General features: G+C 36.5%; 1 protein-coding gene across 3 annotated transcripts in view; it reads left to right on the top strand.

Annotated features, from left to right (window-relative positions):
* The window catches only part of LOC128858815 (guanylate kinase), a 219,075-nt gene that overhangs the window by 56,935 nt on the left and 141,770 nt on the right, over window positions 1-20,370 (top strand). For all 3 annotated transcript variants that reach the window (XM_054095331.1, XM_054095332.1, XM_054095333.1), the window contains exon 3: window positions 19,483-19,530. The gene's annotated coding sequence lies outside the window, so the exon portion shown is untranslated. The remainder of the gene's footprint in view (window positions 1-19,482; window positions 19,531-20,370) is intronic.

The raw sequence follows: 20,370 nt of genomic DNA, 5'->3' as shown, positions 1-20,370 counted from the left end.
CTGCCTATTTGTGGTATTTCGAAATGGATTTTTGTAATTTGAAATTCAATTAAATTTATAAATGAATTAAATGCAGAAATAGGGGAGGGTTTAGGGGATTGGAAAGTGGGTGATTTATTTAATTGCTTTGTGTTTAAAGAAATACTTTTCGTCAATGAAATAACGGATTGAATTAAAGCGAGAATAATACCAATTGAAATTATATCACTTTGTGGTTAATAAATTTTCTATGAAAAATTTAATTTTTTATGTAATTTATTTTAGTTAAAAATTAACTGTATGAAAACTTAAAAAACAATTTTTTTGTACTAAATTTTTGATTACTGATTAAAATTAATTTAAAAAAATTCGCTAAGAAAATTTATTTTCTTTCACTTTGTTAATTATTAAAAAAACAAAATCAAAATGATGAATTTTCTGAAAAAAATCTATATCTTAGTTATTTGTAAATATAATAAATTTTGTAAAATAATTTTAAAGAAATTTTTGTTGCTTTTAATAATTCTGAAATCGATATTTTTATTAAATTTATAAAAAATTGTAATTGCATCAAATGCAGGCATATGCAAATATTTCTAGTTAACGTTTTGTGCAATTTTTTATGCGGGCAACTTGAAAAAATTTTAAATTATTAAATTTAGAAAAATTATTATTATTCAAAAAAAATAATACAAATTGTATGGGTTTTTGGCCGAGTTCTTCCTACTATTTGTGGCGTGCGTCTTGATGTTGTTCCACAAATGGAGGGACCTACAGTTTCAAGCCGACTCCGAACGGCAGATATTTTTTTATGAGAAGCGTTTTTTACGGCAGAAATACACGCGGAGGTTTCTCATTGCCTGCCGAGGGGCGACCGCTATTAGAAAAAACTTTTTCTTCGGGTTTCACCGAGATTCGAACCTAAGTTCTCTCTGAATTCCGAATGGTAGTCACGCACCAACCCATTCGGCTATAGCGGCAGCAAAAAAATAAAAATAATGGAACTAAAATATGAAAATACTGATTTAAGATTTTTTTTATTGAATTTTTTTTTTTTTTTTAATTATGGAAAAATGAAAAAAAAGGAAATTTCACTAAAAATATAAATTTCATGAAAAAAATTCGTTTGTAATGTAAAATTTTTTAAAGTAACAGAAGAAGAAAACTTCATTATGGTAATTAAATTTCATTAAAAAAATTCATTTGTAATGAAATTTTTTTTTAAATCATTGAAAAATAAAAATAAGTAAATTTCATTAAAAAATCCGCTCGTAACTTTTTTTACTGTTTACAAATTTAAAATTTATTTCAATTAAATTAGGCAAACAATTAAATAATTGAAAAATTTTCAAAAAAAAAAAAAACAATACTTGAATTACTAATTTTCAATTTAAAGAACAAATTTCCTTAAGAACGACGTAGTTTGTTAAAATACTTCAATTGTGTATACTTAAACGAGCGACCCTATTTATTAATTCCTTCATCTAGCACAGCCACGGCTATTCTCCACAAGCTTATCACGTATACCTCATGGACTTGAAAACAATAAGAAAGCTCTCCTCAACAGCAGCAAGAGACCTACGCTCAGCCAAACCAATAAAATAATACAAAATAACTGCTCTGTTCGCCGATCAACATTACTATTTTTAAATATTTAAATAAATATAAATATTTTTATGTAACTCTTGTTTGGAAATTTTAGTAGTTGTGTTAATTTTTTTGTATTTAATTTGTTTTTTTTTTTACTAAACGGAGGAATCTGCAGCTCAAATGTCGGTAAATTTCACTACGCCTACGTTAGGAATAGTTAGATGATGTCAAAAAAGTAGAAGTTAAGCCTAAATCTCTTGTTCTTTTAGATTTAAGGTGCAGACAGTGAAATCTGGACACTCACAAATTTGCATAATTTTTCTTGTATTTTCGCATAACTAATAACTATGTCGAAACTTATTCTAAGAATGGATATACATATGTATATTCATATGCCTTGGCTGTTTTAATATAACATTCTAAAAAAAACCGTCTTGATCGAAAAGTTCCCGAATATATTAAGAAAATTCAATATATAAATTTATTACTCAAAAGTCATATCATCGCCTTCAAAACCCTTCCCCTCAATTGCAATGCACTTATACCAGCGGTTGATCCAACGCTCGAAACATTTCTGAAACTATGTTTTCGGTGTAGCCATCAGAGCCATCTTCTATTTTTCCATTTCGATGGCTGTTGGATGGCATTCGTTTCGTTCTTTGTCAAAGGTCAAACATTTGCGGTTAATTATAACGTGCGGCGGTGCGTTATCGTGGGGCAAAATTCACGAGTTGTTTTGGCACAAATCCTTTGGCGAATCGCTTTACATAAACATCTCAGAACGCCACAATATAAATATTTTTAAAGTAATATTTCACTGTCGGGAAGAATTAGTTTGAAGAAAAAGTATTACCTTCCTAAATCTGAGTTTAGCATAAATTTTTTTAAGTAAAATTAAATTTTTAGTTTTATCTCATTTGCGCTGAAACACTTTCTCACAACTCAAATAAAAAAAATAAAAAAAGTTCACATAATAAAAAAAAATAGAAAAAATAAAATATAAGCCTACTAAAGTTCAAATACTTATATAATTTACCGCTACACAAATATCCGGATTTGTGTACCCGCAAGCACGCAGATAAATTGTAAAAACTGCTAATTTTTATTCAACAGCAATTTTTATTTATTGTTTTTTTCAGCAATAAAAAAGTGAAATAATATACATAAATTGATGACAATTGGATTTTTCAGTGGCCAAGGAACTGAGCCAGAATTCTTATATTTTCTTAAAAATAAATTTTAATTCTTGCCTTAAACATTTTTTTTAGTTTCTCTTAAAATTTGATACAAATCACTTTAACAGAATTTACGGAATATCATCTGTTATCCATTTGCTAAATACCCTCCGTGTCTGGCAACATACATACATATGTATCTTCCTGTTGCTATTTTTAGTTACCCTGTTCCACTCAACCAGATCGAGTCTTCAATACAAACGTACATTTAAAGACTAGCACCAATAATTTAATGACCGTGACAGCGATGAAAAACGGCAAAGGAAGTACGCTTACATACATATAAACGTGAATTACGTTGCATATATATACAAACATACATACATACATATGCGATGCGTATTAAGAAAGCAATATTACGAGCAGTAGGCATCATATGATCATAGGAGGGGAGCTCAAAAACTAGATGAATTTGCGAGACCAAAAACTAGAAAAAATTCGGGTATGCAGTTCGACAGATCAATGAATTTTGGTGTAATACTAAAAAGCGTAAGTTTCAAGTGGTTCCAAAATCGCGTTGATTTTCGACAATTTTTTCTGCTGACGGTTTTTTGGTGTTTTCTTCCATATAAAAAATCTACAGTAGGCGTTGCAGTAGGCAGAAAATGCAAACATTGCGTCAGAAAAAAGAATTCTCAAAAATAAGTGTGATTGTTTATCTACTTGAAACTTGCACTTTATTACACCATAATTAAATGATCTATATAACTGTATACCAGAAATTTTTCTAGGAAAATTTTTCTGATGAAAATATGCCTAATTTGTACATTAACAAGGCGCTCGCACTTACTCGCATACTCCACCCCATTTGCTTTATTAGAGGAGTATAGAAAATCCAGTACAAATATATTCTTTCTTTCCTCTGCTTGATTTTTCCCAGTCCATATACATACATGGCCTTATTTTTAACCTCCCCGCTTATGTATCTTTAAAACTCAATTACATATGCACATCTACAACACAGATTGCCACACTCAAACTCTGTATGCCCACGCCTGCCCATTCCCGTATTGTCAATGCATATCAGCGCAGACACTCTTCCAGACTCCCTCCCATCTGCCACTTTTTTATTGCACAAAAGTGCGTATATTTTCAATACTATTTCCGATCTGCCGGAAGACACGGCTAGGCATGCAAATCGCATGACTCCAGTTTGAGTAAACAAAGTGAATTAAAAAACAAATGCAATCAATAAGAAAGAAGAGTTGACTGTGGCATAGTGTAACAGGCAGCTGAAAGCGATTTCAACTTTGATGTCTTCGCACTTTAGTATTGGCAGTTTGTGGCAGAATTGTCTGTGGTTGGCATGAATATGCATCCATTTGCAACACTTTAAGTGGCATCAGCATAGTTTGGAAGCACTTTTGCAATCACTTAGTATTTGCTTGTAACTATAAGAAGTTGTTTGTACGAACATTAGAAGGGCTCGAAAAGAAAAGTTCAAAAACCACACAGATTTAGTTTTAAATGCTTAGGGAGTAAGTATTTTGAAAAAAACACACATATTTTGGACCACATTTTTATATGTATGTAGTATTAGGCCAGATCGGTTCGGCTCCCATACAAAACAAAGAGTATGAAAAAGTCAAATGTTATTTGAAAGTTTATGTATTTTGAAGTAAAAAAAAAATAATGGGCCAGCGTAAAAACAGGTAAAATAAACTTTTTGCTATAAATTTGTCGTTTGATGTCCGATTTTGATAAACAATGCATTGTTACAAGGGCTAGACTATGAAATCTAAATTTTCTGGTCTTAAACAAATTTCCCAAGGGGAAAACCACTTAGAGTAACAGAAAAAGCTAAATATCAGGACCATATACTGGATGAGAATCTAAATTCGGGGATCACAGTCGCAGATAGAGTACGACAAGCAATGTCGGAGTAAAGCAATGAGTGACCAGGCACTCAAGGGATGAGTGGGAACGAGACGATGTAAGACAGGGCGAGCCCTGACAGGGTGGGTAGAGGTGTATATTCCTAACATCTCAAGATCTCCTTTAGTTTTCGGCTTACTGATTACCGAAGAGTCTGTCAGGCTGAACTGATGGCAATAATAAAATACCTGGAGATGATATCTACATTTTCACTGATAGCCAGGTGGCCAAAAAACCCCTTAAAAAGCGCACGACAACCTCCAAGGAAACCATGAAATGCCGCTCATCTCTCAACGAGAAGGCTGAGTTATTTCAACTAATGGGTTCCTGTCACTTGCGACATTGAGGGTAAATGCAGGATCGACGAACGACCGATGAGTACACAGACATTGAAATAGGCATACCCTTGGAGACTTCTGAGCTACTTATTTTTAGGGAAATTGTAAGAGCAGCGAATGAAAGAAGGCGTAATGAAACCACCTGCAGAATCGTTCCGTCAATTGTGGCCGACTCTCAATGCTAAACGCACAGAATCTCTGCTTAGCCAAAATAAGCGCAGTTTAGGCGTACTGATTCCCGTTATAATGGGGTACTACCTAATGGGCAGACACGCCCAGAAGACGTGGCTTCTGCAGAAGCTGTGTATATGAGGAAGAAGAAGAGACGATCCCGCACTTTTTGTGTCACTGTCCTACTCTATCCAGACGTAGACCTACCAATTTGGGTAAAGATTTTTTAATGAATTGAAAATATTTCAGTACCGTAGTAATCAGGGTTCTTCTAAAATTTTTGAAGAGTAAGCACCGGTCTTAGGAGAGATAAGGACAATTTGCCCACGTGGCATCATAATGTACTATGAATCTGAGTGTGTCCCATAGTGGACAACCGCTTCAACCTAACCTAACTCAATTAAAAATTAAAAAAGCAAAATTTCTATAGTCAAAAATACAGCGTTTATAAAAATCAGCTTTAAAACATAAAACTTGTGACAAAATATTAATTTTAGCACTTTTTAAGGTGGCCAAAAAAAATATTTTTCGTCATCCGTTTTATAAGCTTTCAAATTGGGAATACTTTTTTATTTTCTTATAATTATTATTATATTACTTTATTATTTGTTACTAATTTTTATTACTTTTCTTATTATTTTGTTTTTTTTTATTATTTTTTATTAATATTTTTGTAAATTTTTTTTATATTTTTTTTTCTATTTTTTTTAATTTTTTTTATATTGTTTTTTTTATGTGGGACGACCCTGTTTAATGTACTCGTATGCTCACTGGGTACGGAAAGTATCGACTTTCATGGAACGATGCGGAAGTGTTTGGAATTACGACTTTCAAATGCTCGTGTGCATACATCCTTCTTACCCTCATACTTTTATGTGTGTTTATATTTGTTTTAGTTTGTGTCGCAGTGAATTCATTTTTACGCAATTGACAGTTGATGAGATGTAGGTGTTTTATGTTGACATTTAAATGGTTAATGATATTGTGAATCACTTTTCAACTTTTAAACGTGATTTCAAAAAGCTGCTCGTACTTAATTCAAATTGATTGTATTGCCTTCAGCTTACTTCAAGTGAGCTTTTAGTTGCTTAAATTGGATGTAAATTGGAGTTGGTAGCGTTCAAAAGTGAAAATTGGCTAGTGGTCCTTTTTACATATTTGTTGACTCTTCGAAATTAGAAGCATAATACTGTAAACCATATTACTGTGAAAAAGCCTTACAAACCTGTGGGTATTGAAAGTTCATTAGCGTTTGCGAGCTCAAAAAATCTAGCTCAAATGTCTCATATTTAACCCAAACGTACTAGTCAAAAGAGTTTTTATGTTTGCCCAACGAATGTGTAAACCCATAATTGGTAATCCCATAAGAAATTGACGGTACCAAGAGCTGAGCTCACTTAAAACCTCTTACGGATTTCTTAAGCTACGGGAAACATTTACTTATCTTCAGATGTGGACTTCGATTATTCAGAATGAAGACTTCTGATCCAGAATGCAAATATGGAAGATCAGAGACTGTTTTGACCGATACAGCATGAATTCCATTCCTCTGGAACGCTCTTATTGAATTTCAATTATTTTAAAACTTCGACAAAAAATAACCCCTCATTCGCTTTTGGTCTTAACTGGGCACTTTTAAAGCAATTGAAATAGAGTTTTTGAGTTCTGTGACTACACCTATGTATACACTAGTAAGATGGCTCAAAACAAGTTTTTTTATAATACTCCATAAATTTGTTCTATGGCAAATAAAAATTAGTCACCCAACGCTTTGATTTTATATAGCAAAAATACCCTTTTCCGTAAATTTGGTATAAAATGTTTACAGATCGGTACTAAATAATTCTGAATTCCTTTTCATTTGAATCTAATTCCAACATTTTTGAAGAACTTTTTTCTGTGCGAGACTGCCAGGGTTTTGGGTATCTTTTAATAGAGTTTCTTCTTCTTCTTAATTGGCGCGATAACCGCTTGAGCGATTTGGCCGAGTTTACCAAAGCACCACAGTCGTTTCTTTCTCGTGTTAATCGGCACCAGTTGAAAACTCCAAGTGAAGCCACCTGATCTTTGCAACGCAGAGAAGGCATTCCTCTTACTCTTTTACCACCAGCTGGTACCGCATCGAATATTTTTAGAGCTGGAGCGTTTTTATCCATTGCGTAGCCAACGTAGCCGCTGGATCTGTATTCGCTGCGCTATGTCTATGTCGTCGTAAAGCTCATACAGCTCATCGTTCCATCGTCTGCGATATTCGCCGTTGCCAACGTGCAAAGGTCCAAAAATCTTACGCAGAATCTTTCTCTCGAACACTCCAAGCGTCGCTTCATCGGATGCTGTCATCGTCCAAGCTTCTGCGCCATACGTTAGGACGGGCATGATGAGAGTCTTGTAGAGTGTTAGTTTTGTTCGTCGAGAGAGGACTTTACTGCTCAGTTGCCTACTTAGTCCAAAGTAGCACTTGTTGGCAACAGAGATTCTACGTTGGATTTCAAGGCTGACATTGTTATCGGTGTTAATGCTGGTTCCAACTACACATTGTCTGAAGGCATTGCTCCCATATCTTTAACTGATAAACATCATGTTCCTCTTTCTCTTGAGTTGGAATTTTATGAGTTTTCTGAGGTATCCGATGAGCCTAACATCAAATTTAACTACAACTTATGCGACTTCTCAATTTTTAACGAAATTTTATTAAGTATTGACTGGGGTAATGCCTTCCACGACAATGATGTTACCTCTTGTTTTCATTTTTTTAAGACTAAGGTTTCTGAGCTCTGTTTGAAGCACATTCCTATTTATCATAAGAAAGTATATAAGTCACCTTGGCATACCAAACGGCTTAGGCACCTAAAGAATCTAAAAAACAAATTCTCTAAACTGTATAAAAGGTCTGGAGACCCAATGCACTTCTCAAAATTTCAATGCCATTTAAAAGAGTTTAACTGTTTGAACAAGTTCTTATATAGAAATTACATCTTGAATTTCGAAAACAATATTATTTCGGATTCGAAGGCCTTTTGGCAATTCATCAAATCAAAAAAGTCTTGCTCAATGGTGCCAAACAATGTTTTTTATAATGGTAAATATGCAAATTCTGCCATAGAATCTGCCAATTTATTTGCTGACTTTTTTTGCTCTAATTTTGAACCCGACCTAGACTCCGATTCTAGTTTGCCCTCTAATAGTTTTTCACCTCTAAATTTTGGGACTTTGTACCTATCTGTTACTGATGTCGTCAAGGGTATTACGAAGCTTAAGTCTACAACGAAAACTGACTCGGATGGCCTTTCGGGCATTTTGCTGAAGAATTGCTTGTGTCTCGCTGAGCCTCTTACAATTATATTCAATAAATCGTTGTCCTCTGGTATCTTTGTTGACGACTGGAAATTTACTTCCATTACGCCTATATTTAAGAGTGGAAATAAAAACGATGTTAGCAATTACAGACCGATTTCGAAGCTTTCGTCTGTCTCAAAACTTTTTGAGATAACAGTAAATGATAAGTTATATTTTGCTGTCAAAGGCCTAATATCTACCAACCAACATGGTTTCGTTGCAAGTCGCTCCACTGTCACTAACTTGTCTATTTTCAATGATTACTGCATTTCAGCCTTCCAGAACACATCTCAAGTTGATGCAATTTATACAGACTTCTCTAAAGCGTTTGACAAAGTATCGCACCGAATACTCTTGTCGAAGCTTGCATCATTGGGTATACACTCCACTTTTTTGTCTTGGATCAAATCATATTTGTCCAACAGACACTGCGTTGTAGCCGTCGATAATACGACATCCCGTGCATTTATTGCATCCTCCGGTGTCCCACAGGGAAGTATTCTAGGACCCCTCCTCTTTATACTCTTTATTAACGATATTGGTTCTTGCTTTTCATTTGCAGAACACTTGTTGTATGCTGATGATCTTAAAATATTTGCGGTGATTAACAGTGTTAGGGACTCTGAAAAGTTGCAAACCGACTTGCACAATGTCCGGAACTGGTGCTATTTAAACCATCTGTCACTAAATATTAGCAAATGCTTTCACGTAAAATATGCTAAATCAAACAACACTTTGCATACTTCGTATAATATTGCTGGCTTACCTTTGCAATCCGTTGAGGAAATTAAAGACTTAGGCGTTATTTTCGACTCTAAGCTGAATTTCACCAGCCATGTTAACCACGTCATAAGACGATCATATGCGATGCTAGCATTCGTTCGCCGAAATTGTTCTGCATTTACCAACCCACACACTCTCAAAACATTGTATTGTGCTTTTGTTAGATCAAGATTAGAGTATGCCGCTATTATTTGGAGACCGTACCAAATAGGTCTGTCTAATCGGATTGAGAGAGTGCAGAAAGTCTTTCTTCGTTTTGCGCTCCGATCTTTAAACTTTTCTGAACCTGTACCATCGTACCGCTCTCGATGTTTACTAATTGACTTAAAACCACTTGATAGCAGACGGTCTATTCTATCGTGCTCATTTATTATTCGTATTATTTCTGGATCTATTGATTGTCCTTCCCTCTTAAGTAAAATTCAATTTAATATACCCAATATGAGGCTCCGACAGTACGAAACCTTTAAAATTGGCTTCTCGAGAACCAACTATGGGATGAATGCTCCGATTCCTAGGGCATGTTCAGATTTAAATATGTTTTTCAATTCTTCTGGTGCTGATTTTACATGGCCGTATGGCATCTTAGTCAATCATCTTAAATCGTTCTTTTCTTAGTAACTAATAAACTATTGTACATTAGCTTAATATAGTCTGTAAGAATGTATCCATTCAAAGACAATAAATAAAATAAACAATAAACAAATAAATAGACGAAGTCTTTTACAACCTCGAAAGTATAACTGTCTACAGTGACGTGAGTGCCGATACGCGAGTGCGCCGACTGTTTGTTTGAAGACAGGAGGTACTTCGTTTTGTCCTCGTTCACCACCAAACCCATTCGCTTTGCCTCTTTATCCAGTTTGGAGAAGGCAGAACTAACAGCGCGGTTGTTAAGGCCGATGATGTCAATATCATCGGCATACGCCAACAATTGTACGCTCTTATAAAATATTATGCCTGAGCGATTAAGTTCTGCGGCTCGTACGATGCTCTCCAACATCAGGGTAAAGAAGTCACACGACAGCGAGTCACCCTGTCTGAAACCTCGTTTGGTATCAAACGGCTCGGAGAGGTCCTTCCCAATTCTGACGGCGCTTCTGGTGTTGAGCAACGTCATCTTACATAGGCGTATTAGTTTTGCGGGGATACCAAATTCAGACATCGCGGCATACAGGTAACTCCTTTCCGTACTGTCGAATGCAGCTTTGAAGTCGACGAAAAGATGGTGTGTGTCGATTCTCCTTTCATGGGTCTTTTCCAAGATTTGGCGTATTGAGAATATTTGGTCAATGGTGGACTTTCCAGGTCTGAAGCCACACTGATAAGGTCCAATCAGTTGGTTGACGGTGGGCTTCAGCCTTTCACACAATACGCTCGCTAGAACCTTATAGGCGATATTTAGAAGACTAATCCCGCGGTAATTGGCACAAATTGCAGGATCGCCCTTCTTATGGATTGGGCAGAGCACGCTTAAATTCCAATCGGCAGGCATGTTTTCATCCGACCATACTTTGCATAGGAGCTCATGCATGCACCTTACCAGCTCCTCGTCGCCATGTTTGAATAGCTCAGCCGGCAGTCCGTCGGCGGCCGCGGCTTTGTTATTCTTTAGCCGTGATATTGCTATTCTCACCTCGTCATGGTCGGGTAACGGATCGACAATTCCGTCGTCAACGATTGGGGTATCGGGATCTTCACATTCTCTATGACATGCGCAGCTGTCACCGTTTAACAGGCTCGAGAAGTGTTCCCTCCATAATTAAGGATTGCTCTGTACGTCAGTCACCAGATCGCCGTCTTTGTTCTTACAGGAAAACGCTCCGGTCTTAAAACCTTCTGTAAGCCGCCGAACTTTCTGGTAGAATTTTCGGGCGTTGTTCCTATTGGCCAGCATCTCAAGCTCCTCGCACTCACGTATTTCGGCCTCTCGTTTCTTCTGTCGGATAATACGTCTCTCTTCCTTTTTCAGCTCTCTGTAGCGATCCCACATGGCTCGCGTTGCGCCCGATCGCAGCGTGGCTCTATAGGCGGCATCCTTTCTTTCTGCGGCAGCATGACATTCCTCGTCGTATCAATTTTTTTTACGGGCTCGCCGGAATCCGATTTCTTCTTCGGCGGCGGTACGTAGGGAACGAGAAATGTTGCTCCATTGCTCGCGCATGCCGGTTTGTTGGGCAGTGCTCTCCGAGAGCAGGAGTGAGAGTCGAGTGGCGAATCTTCTGATCGATTTGGTTTCGCGTTTTTCGATCAATAGAGTTTCACAACATATAAATATATATAGATGTGTTCCTTTAATTATTATTTGGAGCATGAGGTGGTCTATCTATGCTGTATTAAAAAAGTCAACCTTGTTTTTAATAAAAAAAAATTAAAAAAAAAAATCCATCTTTTCTTATTTTTTTTAGAATTTTTTGGGCATTTGCTGCGGGTACCTTGTGACCCTTTAGTGACCTGAAAATTAAACGAAATAAAAAAAAATATTACCAAATTAAAAAAGAAAATTCCACGAAGTGGAAAAATAAAAAAAATTACTCTCACATTTTTTCGTTTTGGTATCATTTTTGGATAGCATTAACAACAATCAATTCGTTAAATATAATATCAGGATCAAAGTTTTGTAATTTTATATTGCATATATGCAATATTATATACAATATGTATATGCATTGTAGTTCAGGCTGCTTCAAAATTAATTTTATAAAGAAGTTACGCCATAGTAGCTCCTATTCAGCCGCCAAGTGATTTATCCATAATTTTTATCCACGTGTATGACGTCAATTGGCAAACAATTGTAATTTCTTGGCGGTCTTTCGAGATTATATGCACAAGGACAAGTAATAACTGTGCTTTGACAAATCAGACTTTAGATATGAATTCTAGGCGGTTGCGCCATAAATTCTATTCTCTCTGCACATTTCGGTTCCAGCGCCCCCTTGTGGGTACATTTTTAATGTTTATATTTAAATACCTAACCATATATATTCCGAATAGGAAACAGCCTCACCGCCACCTGATGAGTCCAACTGTAGATTGGGAGAATCTTCTAGGGGATCACATAAGTTTAAAAAAAACAGCGCCAATATCGATTGAGCCCTTTCGGAGGAGAAGACTTACTATCGCGAGTACTGCGGAATTTTGATTGTAAAATCTCTAAACCACTCAGTTGCATGACTAAAAACCAACCTTGCTTTAGAATTATTCTCATTAGCTAAATTTACTTAGCATGCAATGCCAGTCTCAGTTTAACCATCTCCATTCACTTTCGTTTCTTTTTGGTAACTGCTTTGATCTAAAATCAGCCGTCCGTGGTTTTAGTACATTTACGATGCTTCATTCCACTTCTAATCAACCCTAATTGCTAAGCAATTTCCTGCGCAACTCAATTACACACTCAATTAACAATTTATCAAGACTCGCATACTTCAAGGCAGATTATCTATAATTTTACGAGCAAACATTAAGCAATCGGAAAAAAACTATTTTAAGTATAGAAAAAATAGAATAAGAAATCAGTGAATAGAATGACAACTAAGTGGAATAAAGCGTAAGTGGAATAGCATAGCAAAGAAAGAAAACTATTGAAATTGAGTAGCAGCAAAGAACAACCCTCCCTCATGGGAAAAGGGGTTGTCAGCGCCCACATGCAATTTCGTGTATGTTCACATATTCGTGCACTGCTTGTTTGTGTATGTGCATGTGTACGTGTGTATGAGTGTGTATAAATATTTTGTTAGTAGTTTTCAACCTCGCCTTAGTTTAAGAGATATGCGATCAAAACACTTGAAATTCAGAAGTGCAGCTAAATGAGTGACTTAATTGCCGCTCAGCTTGAAAGGATTGAACACTTAAGCGATTAAGTCAAAGAAAAAGTGCTTGAGGGCGAAAAGGTTGGTATAGAGAAAACCTAAACTAGTGAAAAAAAATTTAGTTCAGAACTAGTACGATTGTGGTTACGGGCGCACCACTTTGCTGCGCGTGTCGAGCGTAGCGCCATCGGTCTTCAGAGTGTTACAGAAAATGTGAGCAAGAAAGTATTACGACCGTGAGGTCGTGTGATGGTGTTAAAGTAGAGTTGCCATAACCATAACAATATAAATCAACTGTTCCCACCAATTTTATGCGCAACACTGCTTTCGATTAGTGGTTCCATACCATTTGTTTTTGTACTTTGGTGAGTGAGGTAGGGCTCAAAATGCTTTGGCACCTACAGCGACCGTCGTCGATTGCGTCGAGTGGTGTGGCTACTAAAACAATCACTCCTCCTCTTCTGGGGAGACTCTCTTCCCGGGACTATTTGCTGTATTACTTCGTTAGGGCCCAGAAGGACGTCCATGAAATGGATCAATTTTATTCGCCCACCTCTAGGTCCAACATGCTAGAGTCGTCTTCTTATGTCTCTATCTGTGAGGTTTCGCTTTATTGTACTGCGCCGAGATCTATCTTTCTTCTCCGTAATACGCCTTCAACGCATCTTTTAACCACATTCCAGTTATCCTCGCATTCAAGCATCGTGACGACCACATTGGTCGGCGCGATGTCGCCAATCTGCTCTCTCAGAGCGTCTCTTTCTTTCCACGGCCCACTGTCGCCGTGTACGAAAGTTTCAGTTGTTTTGTGAGACCCGCTCTTACACTTTCGTAACTACGTCTTGGATACTAAAGCACCTCTGAATTGACTCCGACCTGCTCAATACGAGTATGTTTCCAGTATGTGAAAGAATAAACCAATACATTAACCATCTACTAAAATTCAATCGGCCAATGCCCATTTCTCTCTGGTCGCAGTCATTCGAAGTAGCTAATTTTGTGTGTCTACTATTGGAAAGCATCAACAATGAGCATCCTTCTCGAGATCTTCTTTGATGGCTGAAACTAAAGGTAAGACTGAACTGTACTGAAAAGAAGGGTTCGGGGCTATATGAAGTTTTATTTCGCTCACACCTCGCCATGTATGCATCTATGGCTCGATGCCTAGATGAACTGGGATGCACTATTTGCACTTTTTTGGGTATTTGGAGTCTCTAGACATTCGATAAGCAGCTTACCTTGTATGAAGAAAGTGCTTTGTGAGCTACTCTTCATCTCAACAATCAGTTTTATGCCATGAACTTCTTGCCTTGGAACTACTATTGAATATGGGTTGCTGAGCGAAGTAGTTCTCATCGAGTTTAATACTAATATACTTCGGAACTATAGAGAAAGGCATGCAGTGGAGGACTATTTATATTTTCTAGTGCATCACCGTCCGGAATTCATCACCTGTTTCTATGTGTGGAATTTGTTAAGGCTTTAACATCACCGGAAGCAATCCAGTTCAGTACTGGTGGATTTCTCTGCAGGGAGAAACCCCCTTTGGGTGGTTTATATTTCTTATAATTATAGTTTAGCTTTATAAGAATAGTTTATACTAACTTTATTAGCATAAAGCGGAAATTAGTTAGAAAATCTAAATATCACCCCAATGCACATTTAGGTTATGTGAATATTATTTTTATTATTAAGTTTTATTTTATCTTAATCATCCCTTTGTATCAACTCCAAAGCCATGCTTTGTTCCGGCAAATAAACTTTGTGCTCCAAAAATTAATGAAGCATATTTGCTGGCGTTGAACGCACCTACTTTTGCACGAATTCACATCCATAAACTTTTACTGACTCTTATGGGGTTTCCTGCCCATTGCTTTTATTATGCAGCGCTCGTGTGTGTTTGTGTGTGCGTGTGGGCAGCAGTTGAGTAACTTCATGTGACCCCAAAATGCACAAGTCATAGTGGCGACCATTAGGTGATACTTACTCGTCAAAGCTGTTTAGTAAATACATACACGTACATACATACAAGACAGATATGCCCACACCCGTTAGGGATTTGACCTGTTTTCATCATTGAATATCTTTCGCTTAAGTAAACTTACAAACACAATTGCATGCGCTTAAGTAAGTAGCCAGTTCTGTTTATATTTTTTCTTCTTCTTTGGCACTCCCGTCCATTGCTCTTCCTCTTTTTGACGGGCGCCAATTAGAAATACAATGAAAAGCCAAGATCTTCTCAACACGGTCTTCCAAACGCAGAGCAGAGTTTCTTTTCCCCACTCATCGTCAGCAGGCACCACATCGAATACTTTCAGAAATGCTGTTTTTGTATTCATCCATAAAGGGGAACCTAGCCAGTGGAGTCGTTGGTTTGGTTTTTAGCTGAGCTTAACAAATCGCGCCAGTCGTTTTTTTCTCATGCTAACTGACGCCAGTTGGACACTCCAAGTGAAGCCTTCATCTGCCTTTGCTACCACCAGTTTTCATGGCCGGATCCATTCCATCCATTCTATCCTTTCGGACAACATCATCTAGCCAGCAGAACCCATTCGCTACTCTATGTCTAAGTCGCTATAAAGCTCATACAGCTCATCATTCCATCGCCTGCGTAACTCACAGTCGCCAACGTCGTTAAAGATGCAAAAATCTTCTGTAGAATCTTTCTCTCGAAGCACTACTAGAAACAGTTCGTCGAATGTTGCCATCGTCAAAGTTTCTGCGTCATACAATAGGACGGTTATGATGAGAGCCATATAAAGTGTTAGTTTTGTTTGTCGAGAAAAGACATTACTAGTCAATTGCCTACTCAAACCGAAGTAGCACTTGGGGGCAAGAGAGATTCTCGGTTGAATTTCAAGGCAGACAAGGCTGTTATCGATGCTAATGCTAGTTTCTAAATAAACGGAGTCTCAAACTAGTCCAAAATCATATCTGTCAAAAGGAGCGCAGATGCCGATACGCGAGTATGCCGACTATGCGAAGAAGTTCTTCGACTTCTCATAATAACGAGACTGCCATCCCAGCCACGTTCCAGAAGAAGAACTGTTCAAACACGCCGTCATCGCAGTGAAGGTGTAGGGCAGCAAAAGTTTACTTTGGATACTCAGCTCTTCAAATTCATGAGTTCTACCTATCGACATAATCAACTAGTTTGAATGCGATATGCTGGTGGGGGTCTCGCGAAAATAATTGCTTTCTTACATGGTGTTATACCTAAAAGGTGTACCGGAAGTTGCTTGATCTATTGAATGTTGCAGAAGTTTGGATAAGGACGAGACGGTAATGGAATGTTCGAAAAATATGATTGTGTGTTAGGCAATGATATAACCTAAGATCCAACGTCTAGCCCATTAGCAATGGTAAAGACGAATGAACTTTATGTAGGCATTGTTATTTTTGTTGTAGCAGTTCGCTATTCCTTGTAGTGCGGTGCAGTCACCTATCGTCATCGTCTAACTAATTTATCAGTTGGCTCAGAAAGCGTGCTATTTCGATGGATTCGGCCCAAAGTGAGAGGTGTGTTAGGTGAGTGGGTTTGAGAGGGCATGAGTGGGTGAATGGATTATAACATAGTCTAGCAAATTAAGACCAACTGCCTGAGTCGTCTCACGCGAATGGATTCTAGTCAGACAGTCCTGAATATATTCTTTGATATACCTGCTGGTAGTTGTAGGCCTTTCTGTTGTGGGAGAGGTCAATCGGATAATACATCGAACCTATGTACAAAGATCCATTGACTGTACGAGCCATCCACAAAATTCAATTTTAAATCAGAAGTTTGGCAGATGGATCCACTTTGAAAAACTAGGAATACAAATATCAAACCAGGCCACGGTTGAACCTTTAAGACCGAACTAAGGGTATTATAAGAAGCTGTACATGTACTAAGACAGCCAACAGATCTCGCTTCGTCTATAATCAGGTTACTTCTTCCTTTCTCAACTTCAACCAATGAAATCGCGTACTCTATCATTCTTGCCTCTTCAATCTAACCTACTTTTAGTTTCTTTAACAAAAAACAAGTACTTTCGGATCTTATTGAACTCGGCCAAAACAACTTAGGCGCCAAAGAAGAAGATAAATTGGGACATGACAATTAATAGCTTCTTGTTAACAAGTTTTAGTCCAATTTCAAGCCAAATTATTTGTATGTAAACATTCCAATTTTATTTCTGCCAATTTACTTCTACTCAATTCTCAGTCTGTAAACTCATTGTAATGCTTTTCATGGCGCCAATTTTTCCACTTGAATAGAGATATAAAATCGCATAAAGGAAAAAACAAGCAGCGATTTTATGAAGGTACATCACACATACATACATGCAGCTGTAAGAAATTTGACTGATATTGGCTGTACCAAATTTGTCTGGGTCAAAGTACGGATATGTGAAGAGATGTAAAATGAAATGCTAGATTACTGCAAAATTTGCATTTGTGCGCATAAAACTTTATTTTTTTGTATGTGCAAATATTTTGAGATAGACGACTCACACATACATACATGCATCCGTGCATTTTTAAAAGTATGTAATTTCTCAGCAGTGAATGTCAAATTACTCTTCAAATATCCTTGTTCGTGAACTGGTATTAGATGGAAACTAGTTCGATGGTGGCTACAAACGGACTAGTTGATAAGTGACTAGAATTGTACCAGTTGCTAAATAACCAATTGTAGCTGTTTACAAATATTTTTGTTCGTGAACTGGTATTAGATGGAAACTAGTTCGATGGTGCCTACAATTGGAACAGTTGCAAAATCACCAATTAGAGATGTATGCAACCATTCTAGCATTCAAATCATTTCATTTCGTTATTTCGTATTAGATGGAAACTAAGTCGATGGTGAGTACAAACGGACTAGTCGCAAAGTAACTAGTTCGAGAGTGGCTAGGACTTTACCAGTTGCACAATTACTAATTACAGCTGTATGCAAACATTCTAATTCGTAAACTGGTATTAGATGGAAACTAGCTTGATAGACCCTACAATTGGAACAACTGCAAAATGACTAATTAGAGCTGTATCCAAACATTTTAGTTTGTGAACTTGTTTAAGATGGAAACTAGTTCGATTTTACCAACAACCCGACCAGTTTCAAAGTAATTACTTCTCGAGTGACTAGAATTGCAAATATTATAGTTCGTGAGCTGATATTAGATGGAAAACAGTTTGATGGTCGCTAAACATACACTAGTTGCAAAGTAACTAGTTCTAGAGTGAGTAAAGTTGTACCAGTGGCAAAATAACCTATTAGAGCTGTATGCAAACATTTTAGTTCGTGAACTGGTGCTAAATGGACACTAGTTAAATGGTGCCTACTCGCGGACCAGTTGCCAAATCACCAATTCGATTTGCATCCAAAAAAAACATTATACTATTACAATAAGTAAAATTGCTTCAAAAACTAAGAATGCTTGCAGTGATTAGCTGAATATGAGTATAAATATTGAGGGAAATCGTCTGCTTGGCAACTCCTAAAAATCCAAAATAAAACTACTTAGCGTAATCAATCTATGGTCAAACTATAAGTTAGCAGAGTATTTTAAAGAAATAGAAGATGTTATTGAATAACTGGATTTAAATTCAAATATCATGAACGCCCTAATTTTTAAAATAAAATCTTAAATACAAAAAAAGTCGAATAAAGAAGCGAAGCCATTTTGTGTAATTTTTTAATAAATTATGAAGTAATTTTTTTTAATTTTTATTTACTTTTTCAACTCCTTCAAAACTGGCGATATTGACCATAACTTGAACTAGTATTTTTTGGGTCTATTATGAACTAGCCCAGTAACTGGTATAATGCTGTTGCAAAGATTAACTAATCTGTCAAATGGAATGATTCTAACGCATAAGATGACAATTGATATAACAGAAGAACTGCTTCAGCAGCAGAAGAGGAACTGGTAAGCTGGTATAAAGTAATTCAGAACTAGTAGGTTCGACTGCAGGGTACACAACTTTCTGCAATATTCGTATGCATTACTCATTATCTGTGAGAACTCATAAAAGTGAAATATTTCGCATGAATTGGGTCAGTTTACTCATTCGACAGATATTTAACCGCAAGAAAACAATTTGATGGAAATATAAAAACATAAATGGTAATAAAAGGAATCCACGAAATTGCTGTACTGTTTCAACAAGCGTCAAAAAGATTCTAAACAAGCAATTCTTTCATTTTTATGGAATTAAGGGAAAATTCGAATAATGGGGACATGTGAAAAATTGAATTTATTTTTACCGAGCACTTAAAAGTAATTTTATTATATAAGTATATTTATGTATAATTTAAAATATATTTTTTAATTTATTTAAAATATAATATATAATTTTAATTAATTTTCTCTGTCTTTTTTATAGGTGACCAAATTCCTACAACAATATTTAATACTCTAAACTACACTAAAGGTAAGTTCTTGGTGATTATAATCCATATACGGGACCAAACACGTTAAGTGTACCCGCTTCCATTTTGATGAAATTTAGGGCAGATATTCTACTAGACTGCAACATAAATTGTGCAAAAGGAGGAGCTTTTTCATGGCAGAAATACACTCGGAGGTTTGCCATTGCCTGCCGAGGGGCGACCGCTATTAGAAAAAACTTTTCCTGCATTTTGGTCTTTCACCGAGATTCGAACTAACGTTCTCTCTCTGAAATCCGAATGGGGCACATGAAGCAATAATTAAAGGTGATGTAAGTAGCCTAATTTTCACCCTGTGTTAGCCATCTTGAAGCTACTTAATAAATCCATGTTGTCCTCTTGGAAAAGCTACTTTTTATTTCAGAGCAAATTCTAAAGAAAAAGTACTCAAAAGCGTAGAAATTAAAACTTTTGCTGAAAAAGTTAGCAGGCAATACTGTTTTGCCTATTCCATTTTGCTTAGACTTTCGCATCTTTGAATTCTATTGAAAGTTCTGTGAAATGTATGCCTCTTTTGCCTTTTCAAAGAGGCATACAACTAAGCAACAAGTCCCTCAGGGACTTATATCGTTATGTTCAGGAAAAGTACTGCTTTCAGTACATTCTGACTTATCGATTAAATCAGGATGTACTGGAGCTTTTTTTCGGGGCGATGCGTGCCAAAGGCGGATTGTATGACAATCCTAGTCCTATGGAATTTAAATATAGATTACGAAGATATTTATTAGGTGAATGAATGCATATATTACTCATTTCTGAATAACTTAACGCTTTCTATTAACAGCACGAAATACTTATATATTAGTTGATCGTGGCAATGTTGG

Source organism: Anastrepha ludens, chromosome 3, assembly GCF_028408465.1.
Source record: "Anastrepha ludens isolate Willacy chromosome 3, idAnaLude1.1, whole genome shotgun sequence".
Taxonomy (NCBI): domain Eukaryota; kingdom Metazoa; phylum Arthropoda; class Insecta; order Diptera; family Tephritidae; genus Anastrepha; species Anastrepha ludens.
This window is presented reverse-complemented; position numbering and strand designations above follow the sequence as displayed.